At 46.3% G+C, this 15787-nt stretch overlaps 1 long non-coding RNA gene across 3 annotated transcripts in view; it reads left to right on the top strand.

Annotated features, from left to right (window-relative positions):
• Positions 1-15787, top strand: part of LOC146823052 (uncharacterized) — a 339929-nt gene that overhangs the window by 174446 nt on the left and 149696 nt on the right. For all 3 annotated transcript variants that reach the window (XR_014962128.1, XR_014962127.1, XR_014962129.1), the window contains exon 4: positions 6851-6925. This is a non-coding gene — a long non-coding RNA (uncharacterized LOC146823052). The remainder of the gene's footprint in view (positions 1-6850; positions 6926-15787) is intronic.

Here is a 15787-nt window from a genome sequence, read left to right as displayed (position 1 = left end):
ATGGCTTGGGTGACGATTAACCCGGAACATGATTTTGATGGACTGCTCAATATGGTTATCAAAGAGCAGATGCTCAGTAGTTGTTTTCCGGGGTTGCTCCAACACCTGTTGAGGTGTAACTCCTTTTGTCCTTGGAGCCTTGCAGAAGAAGCAGACCGCTGGGAAAGTGCCAGAGGTTCTGAAGAGGCATTGGGGAGTGATCCCAAAAGTAGTGGCTCAGGTATCTTCCCGTCCTGTAGTGGGGAAGAGGTTCAGAGTAGCCCAGCTAGGTCCCAGAGTAGTGAGAGTGGTGTAGGGGCTCACGTCCTGTCTCAGTGGAGTAGGAGTGAGTGTGGGACTGAGTGTCCCCAGGTGCCCGAAACCCTGTCTCAGAACCTGGATGGTTTCTTCAGGGAACACCAGGTTGGGAGCCTAGGCTGTCCTGTTAGTCCATTTGAGAAGGATCACCTAGTGTCTGGAGAACCTGTAGCGTCGGTAAATAGAGCTCCAGTGGTTCCGGTGTCTGGTGGTGCCACGCCAGTTGGGAGGGTACCGAAGTCCAGAGAGAGTGGTGACATGGGGCTGTGTTCCCCAGTGGAAGAGCCAGTGGCTCAGGGACGAGCCGGGAGGGCTGAGTCTCCTAGAAGTGACCAGGGTGACACCACTTCTGTTCCGGGGGTATCTTCGCACACTGACAGGTGGACAGGGGACGGGAGATCTGCGCCAGGCAGACTGTCACACGACACATGAGTCATGTGTTACCCTGGGGGGGATACCGTATGAGTCCCCAGAAGTCCTGGAGTGCCAGGCAAGTACTCAGCCAAAAGGTTTAGACCCAAGGTTGAGAGGCCAGGTTCAGGATCTGCCTGACCTGGAGGGAAGGACGTCTGTAACCAGTGTCCCGACTGGTTCATCTTCCAGAGGTACCGCTCCAGTTGGAAGGGTGCAGAACTCTGGAAGGGGGTGCAGAGGGAGGGAGTCCTCGCCTCTGACCCCGGTGCAACCTGAGGGGTTAAACCCTAGGTTGGGAGACCAGTTCTTGGAAAGAGGTCCTGAACTGGTGGGAGAGTTGTGTTATAAGGGTGCCTCTCAGAGGAGGAGAGGGCGGAACCGTAGAAGAAGAGGTGGGGGAGGAGAGCCTCGCCCGTGACTTCTGGTCAGCCTGAGGGTACGGACCCTAGGCTGGAGGATCGGTGGCAGTCTAGAACTGCCCTGATGAGGGGTAGAGTGGAGAATGGTCACTATGTGCCGGGGGTTACTGCCCCCCACTCTGAGATGGCAGGTACCAGATACATCTGGATGGCCTAGGGCCTGGTCCTGGCCACGGACACCTAGGGAGTACCAGTGGGGTAGCCCAGTTGCTTCGGACAGCTTTTCCAGAAGGAACCACATGGGTTCACCGTGGCGTAGAACAGGAGGGTGTCCCTGCAGTTGCGGGCCCGCGTCCGTGTTCTATCGCCCCAAGCAGGGAAGCCCATCACAGTGGTGATTGGTCTGCCCTGCGTTTTGGCTGGAAGGGGGTTGTGTTGGACTTGGCCCTTTTGGCAGGTTCACCCCTAAACTTTTTGCCTTTTAATGTGACCTAATATTAGTTGTTTTTGGCCTATGCACACTTTAGCACTACGGCCCAGTGTAAAGTGCGTGCGCACTCCGTGCGTGTGGTGAGATTGGCCTGCCCTCCCATAGGAATGCATGGGGGATATGCATGTCCATGGTAATTCCTGGTGTGAGAGGAGTGCAGGGTCGAGTTTAGTATGTGCGAACTCGTGAGAATAAATGCTGCGCAATGGTGTGCGCAGATTTATTGTGACTGGTGGAGAAGTGCCACTTTTAGAAGTTGGCATTTCTGTGTGCTGTGTGTTTGCCTGCCTGATGTGGAGTGCATGTCTGGCTTGTGGTTGACAGGTGCTGGATGGTGTGAGGAATTCCAGGAGCCAGGGTGAGTCAGCCCGGTGGTGAATAGAGAGATCTGCATCTAGATTGGAGGGAGGAGTTGCACCTGGAACCTGAATAGGACTGTGCATTCCCTCCTCAATGCTGGCTCCACCCCCTGTGGTGCGTCTGCGCACCTAGCTCCCACCTGACAAAGGGGAGAGGAGCTGAGCACAACAAAGTGCTCCAAAGCTCCCCCAAACCAGTTGCATCTGTTTTTTTTCCCCAGCCCTGTGCTTACAGACAAAGGGAGATGTGATATAAATATAAGGGCTGTGACCCCATGAAAGTGTGTGTGCGTGTTCTTACTGTGGAAGTACACTTTGCCAGCAGGAACCGCTGCCGGACCCAGCTGCTGCTTCCTGGGGGTCCCTGCGTGCTGGCCTGCCTGGCTGCGCTTTGCTGGGGTCTCCCCAGCACCAAGGACTCTCTTATTTTCTGCCTTTTGGCGGACTTTTGTGGCCTAGCGCCTCGTGAGCTCTGCATTTGGGTCGCCTAAGGGGAGAGGAGCAAGCCCTGCTGCAGCGCGAGGCTGCGAGGGAATCCCGGTGTGTGGGATTTCCCCCTGAGCTCCTTATCGAAGCTGGAGCCCACCCCAAATTTGTTCGTGCTGCCGGCGGGGGCCCACCCCGCAATCATCTTTATTGGAAGAGCGGGAGTCCACCCCGCGTTATTGCTGAAGCTGGGATTGTATTTACTCAGCGGGAGCTCACCCTGTGTTTTATCGCTAAGAAATCACCGCCGCGACCCAGGTGCCGTGGAGTGCGAAGCAGGAAGTCAGGCGCCTGGTGTTGGGACGTGGGCGGAGCCTGCCGACGAACGCGAGAGCCTCGCTGGCTCCATTTCCGCTCCCCTCCGCTCCCGTGGCCGGAGAAGAGTCGCAGGAAAGGAGGAGAGGGGCTACGACGTATCCGCGGGGCTCCCATGGTGAAGGGAGAGCCCCGCAGGTATCCTGCTGCCTGGGAGTCTGCCAGGGTGACCGGCGGGCCAACGGAGGGGACCGGGAAAAGAAAAGAAAGCCCGGGAGGCGGGGCTGACGAAGGCACACTGCCGGTGCCCTCCCCCTGCCACAACGTCGTGACCCAGAGGAGCCCCGGTGAAGGGGGTCTCCCCAAAGCATTGCGGGGGTCAGAAGCGGCACTAAAGCAGGGCAGAGGAGGCAGAGTTGGCACATCGGATGCCCCAGTGAGTGGGGCTCCACGTGGTTGGCGGGTTGTGCTTGTCGCCCCATTTGTGTCCTACGCCTACAGCTGCCCAAAGGAGGGTTGCTCCCACGTTGGGGGCATTTGTTTTCAAGAGCCCCCCGAGTTGGGCTCCCCCAGGAAGTGGTGCCGGTGCTTGATCTCCGTACACAGCTGCACCGCCGTTGCGGGCAGCTGCATCGTTGGGCCCATTTGTTTTGGAGTCCTAGTGGGGCCTCTGTGGCACAGTGAGTGCCGGTGCTGGTTTTGTGTCCTCAGCTGCGCCGCCGTAGCGGGCAGCTGCAACCTTGGGGGACAGTTTCATTTAGAGTCCCAGAGAGGGGCTCAGGGGGCACCTCGGTGCCCGTGCTAATTTTCACAGCTGCCCAGCAATTAGTGGGCAGCTGCCAGTTTAGGCGAGTTTGGCGCACTTTGCTTTCGCTGCTATTGCAGCCCGCCCTGACTTTACTGGACACAGGGCGCAGAGTTCTAAATTGGTGCATGAGGTGGTTTGCGCCTGATGTGATGCTGATGGCATGATATGTTTTATGTTGCAGGTTCTACTACTGAGTCCAGTGTTTGCCAGTAATCACTGGTAGTGTTCCACATTGATTACATGTCCTATATCGACTGGTGGTCATGCTTTCAGGTATTACCTAATGTATTTATGCTTGTGATGCTAAGTGCGTAATGCGTTATGCTAATGGTTTTTAGATCTCAGGTGTTTATGCCTACAGTGATTGCATACTGTGTTCTAGGCCTAATGTGATTATGAGTGCGTAGTGTGTTCCTAACTTTTACCAGTAGTTACTGGTTGTGATCTACATCTACAATTTATGCTACAGTTAATATATGTTCTACATTTGCTAATTTCTACTAAGTGATGATTCTGACGGTGGTCCATTGGCCCTGTCTTGTGTAAATAGTCCCCTGTGAATACTGCCTAGTGCCAGTTGGCACAGTGTATATTATGTGATTATGTTTCTAATGTATTTATGACAATACAAAGGCAATTTTTATATATAACCTTGTGTGGAGTTCCTTTTGTGGTGTACCTAAAGTGTTGTTGCTGTGTGCGTGCGCAAACGCTTTACACATTGCCTCCGGGATAAGCCTGACTGCTCGTGCCAAGCTACCAAGGGGGTGAGCAGGGGTTATCTTTGGCGTGTAACTCCCTTGCCCTGAGTGGTGGTCTCTGCCTGGCTTTGGCGCACGCCTTAGCCAACCAGAGATCCCATTTCTAACAAAGAACTAATGGTAATATAGTCCATAATATTGTGCAAAGTAACGATTCCAACAAGCCGATGTGTTTAATGTCCTTAGGGGGAGTCAATTTATACATTGCTGCTGATTCCGGTTCACCTTTCACAATTGTGAATGAGGCTGTATGGTCCGATAAGTTTGTTAAAAAACTGGGTTCTGGATCACTGCAACCTGATATTGCTCCTGAGAGTTATACTGGTGAGTCTATTGAATTGCTTGGATTTAGGAAACTCCTCTTTAGGTTTAAAAACAGAAGTGCTTTGTGCAAACTTTATGTTTCAAAAAAAGGTCCGCCTGTTCTTGGGTGGAGAGACCAAAGGGATTTCAATATTATTCTCGATCCTAATGGTGTAGAACACGCTCTTGTTTTAGATGAAGGTGAATGCTTAGGCAAGTCTCAATGTGATAATTTTTCTGATGTTTTTTCTGGAACTTTGGGCAGGTTGGAAGGTTTTGAGCATCACATCCATCTCAAACCTGATGCATCTCCAAAAGTTCACAAATTTAGGAATATTCCTTTCTCTGTTAGAGATGAATTTGAGAAAGAATTAAATAGGTTAGCCAATGATGGTGTCATTGAACCTATAGAGTCTTCTCAATGGATTTCTCTGTTAGTTGCCGCGAGGAAGGCCAACGGAAAACTTAGATTGTGCATTGACTTGCGCCATCTCAATGGTAACATTTTGATAGACCAGTTTCCTCTCCCAAAAATCAATGAAATGTTCACTAAAACCAAAGGAATGGAAGTTTTTTCTACTATTGACCTATCTCAAGCTTACCACCAAATTCCTCTGTCTAAGGATTGTAAAAGTCTTACTGCTTTCATTTCTCACATTGGATGTTTTCAATATACCAGAATGCCATTTGGTTTGGCTTCCGCAGCTGCTGTATTCCAGCGTTTAATGCACAAGATTTGTGGTTATTTGGATTATGTTCTCATTGAACGTGAGGCACTTGCTTGTGCTTGGACTCTGGAACACTTTCGTACATTTGTTTGGGGAAATGACGTCATTATTGAGTGTGATTATAAACCGTTAGTTAAGATTTTGTCTAATGTTGGAATGATGAATGTTACTGCCAGATTAGCACAAATTTCAATGCGGTTGCTGGATTATCTCAACAAAGTGGTGTACTAACCTGGACAAAAAAATGCTGTTGCTGAGTTTCTCTCTAGGTTGTCAGTTCAGATGGTTGAAAACCAGGATGACCTCATGGATGATATTGAAGTTGTTTGGTTTTGGGACTATGGGGTACGATTCTTTCCAAAACTGAGGAATGGATGAAGGCTCTTACCAAAGGCGAGTGTTTAAAGAAAGTTTTGGAGTTTTTGTGCATTGGTTGGCCTCGTAAAATGGACGTTAAGGATTTGAAGGCTTTCTGGGAAGTCAGAGATGAGTTATCCTCATTGGAGGGTAATCTCATGAGGGGTGATACATTAGTTCCTCCGCAGAGTCTAAGAGGTAAAATTATATCCCTATGCCATGATGGACATTTAGGAATTTTTAAAACAAAGTGCATTGTCAGAAGCAGGTATTGGTGGTCTGGTTTAGATATTGAGGTGGAGAGATCGGTGAGAGATTGTGGTTTGTGTTCATCTTCTGATAAAACCCATAAAACTTTAAGACCTCCCATGAGTGATTTTATGTGCCCTGAATCTCCTTGGGAACATGTTGCTGTGGATATCATGGGTCCAGTTGGCAGTTCTGGAAAATATGTCATTTCTATGATGGATGTGATTTCTAAATGGCCTGTAGTCAAAGTGATCAAAAAGTTGGACACTGACACTGATTACATTTTTTGATGACGTGTTCTTGAGTGAAGGCACCCCAGCTCTCATCATTAGTGATAATGGGGTACAGTTTACTTTAGATGTTATGACACAATATTTATCTAAATGTGGAATTCAACATAAAACCACCTCTCTGTATAATCCAAGCGGAAATGGTTTGGTTGAAAGGAACAATAGAGTTTTGAAAGGTGTCATTCAGTTGGCTTTTAAGAACAATATTCCTTGGGAGACGCAATTGTTAAAAACACTTTGGTCGTTCAGAGTTTCTGTTGTTGATTCTACTAAATGTATCCCTTTTGAGCTCATGAGCAGTAGGAAGCCTAGAGCCAAGTGGTTTCCTGGTTGGATTAAGGATTGCGGGGCGGTGAGTTGGTCCTCAGCTGATGTCAAGAACAATTTGAGTCTTAAGCATGACAAATACAAACAACTCTATGACCAAAAGCATAATACTCAAAATGTTAAATTGTCTGTTGGTCAGTGGGTCAGAATCAAGAAACCTGGATTTGTTCCAAATGAAAGCAAGTTTTTTGAGCCTCAACGTATAGCTCAGTTAAGGAAAAACGCTGTCATTTTGGATAATGGGAAATGTTGGAATCTCAAAAGGGTTGCGTTGTGTAAACAACCCTATTGTGAGTCACCTATTGCTATTGATTCTGGTGTTGTTAATAAATCGTCTATCTTGAATGATTTTTCATATTTTTCACAGGATTCATCGGCCAAAGAGGGTGAAGACGTTTCACAAAAAGAAGATATCAACACGCCGAACACTCTTGGAAAAAGGGTAATCAAAGGTCCTGTTATCTTAGAGGATATTTGTAACTGATACTTATTTATGTCTGTAAAGGAGGAGATGTGTAGTGTTTTCTTTCTTTCTTTCCCTCGTGAGGATTCTCACGAGAACCCTCACGATGGAAGCTCAGGGAATCTGTTGGGTTAAGAATGTGCATGTTTTGAATATTTGTACTGGCTTGGGGCAGTTGCCAGTTGTTCCTGTTCCTGAAGGCAGCTCGTTGACATTGTCTGGTCAAAGTGCTCAATAAATCTTCATTTACATATCACGTGTGTCTGCATCATCTTCTCTACACGGATATCTTATTTCACAGATGTCACTGTAGCCACCATCTGATCTGCATTTGCAGCAAAAGGTAAAAAACCACACAACTCCTGCTGAAGCCAGGGGTCAGGACCGGCTTTAGCACTGGTGGCTCCCTGTGCCACAATGTTTGTTGGCGCCCCCTCCCCCCCAATAACCACCTCCACCACGGATTCCCTCACTAATGCCCTTTGACAGTGCCCCTCAAGTCTTCATAACCACTGTCTCTTAGATTAATTTGGTTTTAAAGCACCACTCATACCAGTTTAAGATGTTGGAATGCTTTACGTCACACATGCATTGCACAGAGACAATCATACATGTGTAAATCACTATATAGGAAATTTTACATAAGACAGAGGCCTACAACGAGTTGGAGTCACGTTTCATCCATACTGGTAGGCAGTATAGTTTGAGTCCATGGACTGGGAAAGCATAAATTCTGAATTTAAAATGTAACACCATTGTTAGGGTTTTTCTTTAATAATAAGAATAGATTTCTAACCAAATGAACCCCTTTTGCAATATTAGGACAACAAAAGACTGGGCAAAAAATATATAGCTCTAATATGTTCCTTGCAGTTTGCATGCAGCTCTTTTATGGCAGTTAATAGCTCACTGCTCTATATCAGGATTTTAACTTATAAACTGAAAGTAAAAAAATGATCTCTGACAAAAGCAGTAACCCATTGACTTATTTATATGATATGCACTTTGTGATGTAAATGAGACACGTTCTTTGCAACAGGCATATTAACCCTCCGCGATATGATAAGTCAAAACGTTCACTAGACAAAGCTCCGGTCTCTCTCCAGGAAGAACATTAATCACCGGATTTGTCATTTTTATTGATGCCTGAAAATTGCTGGGACATTGTACTTGGCATCAGGTGCTTTTAAAACGATGAACATGGCGCCCCCACCCCAAGTCAGCGCCTGGTGCGGTCGCACTGATCGCACCGCCCTAGAGCCGGCCCTGCCCGGGGTTCTGGTGGGAGGTTAGATGAGGAGGCCAGTGTCCGCTCTGCACCATCCGAGACACTGAGGGGAAAATTAGGAAACTGTAGCAACTCATGCAGCATTTGTTAGGTGGGCCGCAGGCAGGCTCTTTGCAGACGGAGGCCCCTTCCAGCCCCTATAATGGAGCAGTGTACACCGGCCGGAATGGTGAAAAGCATGTAAATTGGTTGAAGAGCGTCCCGTCACAGGGCGGGACACAGAAGAGCATGACCAATGACTGTATGACTTCAAAATAAAGCCACATAGTGATTGGCCATATTATGCAAAACTACCGCTGTTGATGGGCAGATGCCTGCCACCTAGCATCTAAATGCAATCCAGACGCTGCTCTCATGGTATTTATGTCAGTGAGCAACATGAAAGCGGCACCAGGATTGGTTGAAGCAGATGAAACAAGCACCCCAAAGGAGACTGGGGTCTGTGGCTATAATCCACCCCAGCTCCCTAACATTGCTCAGGTTAGAAAAAACTCAAGTGTGCATGTCAGTCAGGCGACAGTAGGACACCAGTCCAGCCTGACCCTAAAGAAGGAACCACCCCTGCTTAAACTCACTGTTGCGACAGCTTTGAGACAACCAGTGATGCTGCAGCTACAGAGTCAAGAGTCACAAATAGATAAGCTTCAGGTGTTTTCAAATCACCATGGGTCGATGTCAACACAGATAATGCACACCCATCTCATTCATGCCAGAACAATAAGAACTCTTTGGTGTAGTCTGGTATTCCAAGAGCAGGTGGGTGCACTACTGAGTACATTTTTGAGCTCATGGAAGGCTTCTATGCTCTAGTCATCCTTTGTTATCGGGTCACTGACATAAATGCACGGAAGCCACTCTTTCACCACATGGGAAATTTTGGAAATCAATGTTGGCAGTAGTCAACCATGCCCAAAAACATGCGTACCTCTCCCTGTGTGGTCAGGGACCCTTATTTTGAGAACAACCTCAATGCACTCCAGGCACTCCCTCATGGCTCCCTTCTCACTCCGATGTCCCAAATATTTGACCTCTTTTCGGCAGTACTGTCGTTTCTTGTGAGAAACCTTATGCCCATTCTCAGCAAGATGATTGAGCAGGGCTATGGCATGTAGTCTGCAAGCTTCTTTTGTTACCTACGCCACAAGCAAGCCATCAATGTACTGCACTACAGAGGAACTGCATTGTAATTGCAGAGTCTCTAGATTTTTCTTCAAAACCTGGCTAAAGTATGAGTGGCTCTCTCTATACCATTGCGGAGGGCAACAGCATGCAAGAGTTTTCCCTCGAAACCAAAATGCAAAGAAATACTGGCTCTCGTCATGAAGGGGAATGGAAAAAAATGCCTGACATAAGTCAGTGACCGTGAACCACTTGGCTTCTGGGGGAATTTGGAGTAGGATCACGGCTGGGGTCTGTACCATATGATAGCTCAGAACGACTATTTGGTATGTTTTTCTGAGGTTCTCTGTCTGCTTTTTATTTGCTGTTTGAAAGGCCATAACTGGAGAGTTACATGGAATTCTAATGATCTCCTTCAAAATACCCTGTTATATCATATTCTCATTGATTGGCGGTATGCCAGCTATTGCTTCTGGTGTCAATTTGTAAGACTGTGTTTAGGGGAAAAACATGTCAGATCTAAGAGTGCTCTTTAAATGGGCAGCATCCTTGATTCTTCCCTGTGAAGTCCCAAACTTCTTCTCTGACTATCCTTTACATTAAGGGACAAATCTTCTTTAGTAAAAATGGGGTACATCCGAACTTTGGACTCCTTTGACTTTAATTTAAACTCTGCTTCCATAGCATGGTTCTCTAATTCAATTCCCTCTGGCGTGCAATAAATCATGCAGTGGAGTTTGCACAACAGGTCTTTATAGGTCACAAACGACAAACTCGTGCTGATCACTCATAGTCCCCATCTTTACTGGGACAGGAGCTGAAACTTAATTTGTATGTTGCTAATTCAAACTGCATAAAACTTGGACCTCTTTTCCAGAGAGGGGTAGGTTCGGAATGCCAACTGTCTGCATGGTGGCACGAGTGGCTCCAGTGTCAACCAAAAAGGAGATGGAGTGACCATTAGCTTCTCCCTCCACATATCAGCCACTCTAACCCATTTGTAGAACTGCTCCAAGTATGCAGTCCTCCTACACCCTCACGCACCATCATTGAGCTTGTCCTAGTGCTAAGAAATCTTCTAATATGATGGTGATCTGTGAAGCCGGATTCAGAAACAGAACTTGCTGAGTTCAGCGATTGGGCTAGAAATTGGGACTTCCGTTCTCCATCTGCATGTGTGTCAAAGGAGCTTGAGGCAACCCTGGCTTCAAGAGTTTTGGGTTGGTCAGGGTCTTCAGCATTAGAGGAACTTTCGTGGGGCTTAATACTCCTCCTGTCAGTATTATATCGATGCTCCCTCTTCAGTGTCCAAACGTTTTGCAAATGTGACATGGGGTAACCTTTTTCAACGCACCAATGCACTCACCATTCACATTCGCTCATCCTCCTCCATGCCTACTCACACTTCCTCCCTGCATGTTTACTCCATTGTTCACATCTAAGCCAAATCCTGAGTCAATCACACTCATACCTCTCACTACTCCACTGTGCTCTAATTTAGTCTGGACGGTCAGGAATTTCTCTTTTAGTCCCTTTCGCCTATCCTCTATAGTGTCACTACAATATTTACCCACTACAATACTTGCCATAGTGCATGATCTCGTCCAACAGATTTGGCTGCCAGCAAAGCACACCCTGTATTATCTGTGAACTGATCTCGAGTCTAAATCCACAAACAAAGGATGTGAGGAACCCTCCCATGTTTTCACTGAGGGGATTCTACAAGCCACTCTGTTCCCTGCATACCTGCATCAGTCACCCAAAATGAGTGTGAATTGATTCCTTAGGTTTCTGCTGAGTTTTAAAGCTCTTGGGCCAATTAATTTCCTTCAGGGGTAATTTTATTCTCAGGTAGGCAATAACTGCATCATACTTGGCTTTCACTATTGGTGACAGCGTTTTTGTGTTTGATACTCTTGGGGGTTCCTGAGTCGGCCAGTCTACTGCTCTCTTGTATTCTGCCTATATATCCTTTTGGACTGTCACTTCAAACAATATGTCCAAGTCTTCCCACAACACCTTTGAAATAGTTACGATCTGATCTATTTCTGTGTACCACTTGTTGGGATTTCCGTACACTTAGGGAGTGTATTCTTGAAATGGAACAGATTTGCTCTAGACCATGGAACATGGATATTAGCTCCTTCCTGGACCTTCCTTAAAGCATACTCCTTTAATATTTCCTCTGCATCGTATTTCCCTACTGTTTCCCTTTTCCATCTCACTTTCAACTTCTCCTTCTTTGACAATTGCTCCTTGAATTTCTCCAAATCACTCCTTCACATACGTCCTTCAGCCTTTTGGTTTCAGTGCCCTTAAGTCCCTGTCATTCGTAGTCATCCTGGAATTCCTTTGATGTTTCTTTCTTTGAGTTAGATCATACTCTCACCCATCCGGTAATTTCTCCATCTTTTCATATGCTCCCATTGCAGCTTCTTTGCTCAAATAGATCAACTCACTCTGAGTGTAGTGTCCCAAGAACGAAGAAATCTAATCCCACATTGTCCATGACAATTTCTTCCAGTTCAATTTTCAATTGGGTGACATTTATCCTCTGTGGGTCCAATCCATTGGGTAATGGGATCATTCTGGGAACAGTGATCAGTATGGGGATTCCAATAATTCTCCCTGTCAGGTTTCTGGTGTCTGGAATGCTATTGAGCTCTATGAACGCTTGGGCAGATTGAACTTGGGGAGTACTCATAATTACAAGGTTTGATAGAGGGGTATTCTGGACTGGCGGGTTCTGTGGTGAAATTCCTGCCTCTATATAACTTAGAGGGGCACTTGCCTCTGCAAGGCTCGATGCCCTATTTTCATTGTCTTTGGGGGTTTGGTTTGTGTTTCTTGCTGGTAGGGCTGCATTGTATGGGGGTGGTCAGCACCTTAAGAGCTTGTCTAAGAAGGCGTCCTCCTCATCACTTTCTGATTCTTCTCTGGTCTTCTTTTGAGAGATGGTATTCTCCTCTCTCAGAGTTTAACTGTCTATTACATCGTAAGCGTCTACTGTCTCGATCACATCCTCCCTTCACCTTCTCTGCCTTTCATCATCCTGAATGTTAAGCCATGAATAGAATCTATTAGTTGTTGTAAGTGCAAATCTTTTTCTGTGTTTTTCGTTTGCCATTTGCTCCCAAATGTTTAATGCCTAAAATTGAGTGGGTCTGTTTGAAATCATATATTCCCCTCCTCAAATTCTCATGTCACCTAGGGGGATTCGGGACTGTAATTCACCATCTTTATCAGTATATTGATGCCATTGTTTGAGCCCAGATTCATGTGTAGAACCCTTTTATCACTGCTATTTCCCTATCTGGTGTGCCTTCAGGTGGGAATTTCTCCAACTGTTCTAACTCATTTTGCTTTTACGAGGAAGGTATCCCCATGATTTCCACCTCTAATTGCTAACATAAATGGCCTGTTGTCGCCATTTACTAAAGTCTCTTTTACTCGTGGAGTTTACAGCTCGCCCTTCAATCACAGCCCGAACAAGTCAATGGTCAGCCAATCGCAGAAAAGCTCTCAGTGTCTGACAGCCTATACCTGCGTGGCACCTTATGACGTAAACAGCCTGTGTAGTGTTATTTTTTTGTAAACACATTTTATTGGCATTTGTATGAGCACAAACAACTGTCGACAGGTTTGGCAATATGGAGAAATACATGTGCATAGTATAATAACAGCCTGTGTATTGTCGAACTCCCCTGACTCTGCTCTCTCTGGCTCTACCTTAGTCTCCAACATTGTCTGCTTCTTCTATATGAAATGAAGCCTCCACAATATTTAATCAAAAAAAACATTTGCACGTCAGCAGACTCTCGTCCTGTGAGAGTTTACCCTGACCAATGTGCTCAGTCCAGCACACCTAGGAATGACCAACAATCAGCCTTCATTAGTACAGCCTTACATTGGCAAAGTTAAATCCCTATGTTGGTGTGACTCATAGAGCTTCACAGTGCACCTCACCCTAGCAGACACTACAGCTATCTAATAAATCTCCAAGTTATGCCTAAAGTACCTTTTACAGACATAAAGCAGAACAAAGCAATGTGTTATACAGCATGGTCCTCAAACGTCAAAGAAAAACATCAAAGAGCCAATGAAATGACATGATACATTTGTGAAATGCTACAATCGCACCATAAACTGGTTACCTCTGCGCTGAAATCCAGGAACTGGGTAAAATTCACATCTCACTTTCCATTAGAGGGCACCCTGAGAGAGGCAGAGAAAAGAAAAGTTTTAAGAGATTTTCTAAACATGGCATAATTTTCCAGTTGCCTTAATAAAATAGGAAGCTGGTTCCAGGCCTTTGTCCCTAATACAATAAATGATCTTCCTCCTTTGGTCTGTAGCTTGAAGTTAAGAATTCACAATCATTTGTTAATACCTGATCTTAAAGTTCTGTGGGGCAATAAGGCACAAAGTTGTTTCGGAGAGAAATTTAAGGCCAGACTTATAGAACACCCAGTAGATGACTATGGTCAATGTTTTGAATAAAATCTGCCTCTCTATCGGCAGCCACTGGAGTTCCCTCAGTCCTTTTGAGATAGAACATTGTTATAGCTTACCTTTATGTTGTATATTAGTCACATTTAAAATATTCATATATGTTGCTCACATTTAAGAGGTTGCATAAGCCACTATCCCCACTGCTATTTGTGTTAACACTAGAACCATTGGTATGTATATTCCGGCGACTTGAATAATAGACTGTTGTGCAGTTCCTAAGTGAGAGTGGGAGTGTTCAGGTCTGTTAAGAAGTGCCCTCACACACCCCGGAGGATGTCATTCTTCATCATTGGGCCTGCTCCTCATCGGGCTGGTGCTGCAATGCCCAACGGGCACCCGCAAAGGGGTTCTTTAGCGGAGATCTTTTTGTAGATGAAGCCATTGGGCGCATGTGGGTTTGTGGACTAGGTAGTACAGTAAGTGCAAAGTGATGTTTAAAATAGGTCTAGGGCTGCCCTTTTGTCTAAATTGTATTCCGAGAGTGCACTAGCCTAGCTAAAAGCAGGAAGCCCTAGCTGGATACAATGGTCCTAAAGGGCCTGTGTCGTGCATAAGGTCAACATGTTTCTTGCCTAAGGTAGCCCCTAACGGGTCTAGTGGCAATTAATCAGGACCGTGAGGAATTAGAGAAATTGTCTTAACTCTAGCACTACCGCAATGCTGGTGCTTGAAATGGCGAGGTGCAGTATTAGCCAGCTTTGCAATTGAGCACCAGGTCCGATTGACCCAGTGTTCTGTGACCCCTTAATTTGTGGGTCAAGGCTGACGGGAGCTTTTCGACAGAGCAACTCGTTGCTCACAACAAAAGGTGGCACGGCAATTAGACGTGTTCCTAACCTGGCTCTGGTCCCCATGATGTATAGTCCGTGCACATCCGGATATCATAGGCTTCCATGAGAGGGAGGAGACATCCGAGGATGAGAGGATATCCCTCAACATGGATGATATCCTCCTATTGTCATGAACCCACTCCGTACCCTCCCCTACCCATATAGGCTATAGGATAAACTCGGACAAATCCAGTGTATACATAGCAGGTTGCTAGTTAGATCGAGCTGATATTCAAGGGTGCCTGAAAATAACCCCAGATGGTTTTACTTACCTGGGCATGTACATTACCCTGAATAGGGAAATGAGCCTGCACCATAATATCTATAGAGGGGTTGCGGACTTCAAGAGGGACCTAGACAGATGGAAAATGCTGCCACTGACACTCCTCGGCAAAGCAGCTTTGTATAAGATGATAACACTACCAAAGCTCCTCTACATACTCCAAAACACATATCAGAAAGTGCCGGACGAAGGGTTCAACAAGATATAATGGATAATCGGAACGTTTTTCTGGGATGGTGCAACCCATAGAGTGGCCCTCCACACACGGCAAAGAAATCAATACAATGGAGGCATATCGCTCATTAACATTAGAAACTATGACTGTGCGGCACACCTTGTCATTAACGACTGGGAACACGCCCCCAGTGAGCACCCCACATATGCACTGGACCAACTCAGTTTGGCTCTTACTCTCACATTCACTACCTCTAGAAAGAGTGAACTAACCTCCACCCAGCACTATAAATACCTACAGGTTACTCACACCTGGTAAGCACAACAGATTGAAACGGAGGCAATGCCTGAATATGTACCGTTAGAGGGAAGACTACTTAAGGGGGAAATTGGAGAAAATGTGATCTCCTGGGCCTATAAGACCCTCCTGCTCCCTCCTCCAATTCGCGTTCTAGTTCCTCCCATTCATGGCCAAAGTCGCAGAGAAGACAGTCAACGTCCAACTAACGAAATTCATTGACGAGAACCCCATCCTCGACCCCTCCCAATGCGGATTCCGCATTGGGAGGGGTCTGCAACCACAGCACCGAGACTACTCTACTCGCCACGACAGACAATATCTGCACCCTCCTCTA

This window comes from Triturus cristatus, chromosome 5_2 (genome assembly GCF_964204655.1).
Source record: "Triturus cristatus chromosome 5_2, aTriCri1.1, whole genome shotgun sequence".
NCBI lineage: Eukaryota > Metazoa > Chordata > Amphibia > Caudata > Salamandridae > Triturus > Triturus cristatus.
The sequence above is the reverse complement of the archived record's forward strand: the minus strand, read 5'-3'. Positions and strand labels throughout refer to the sequence as shown.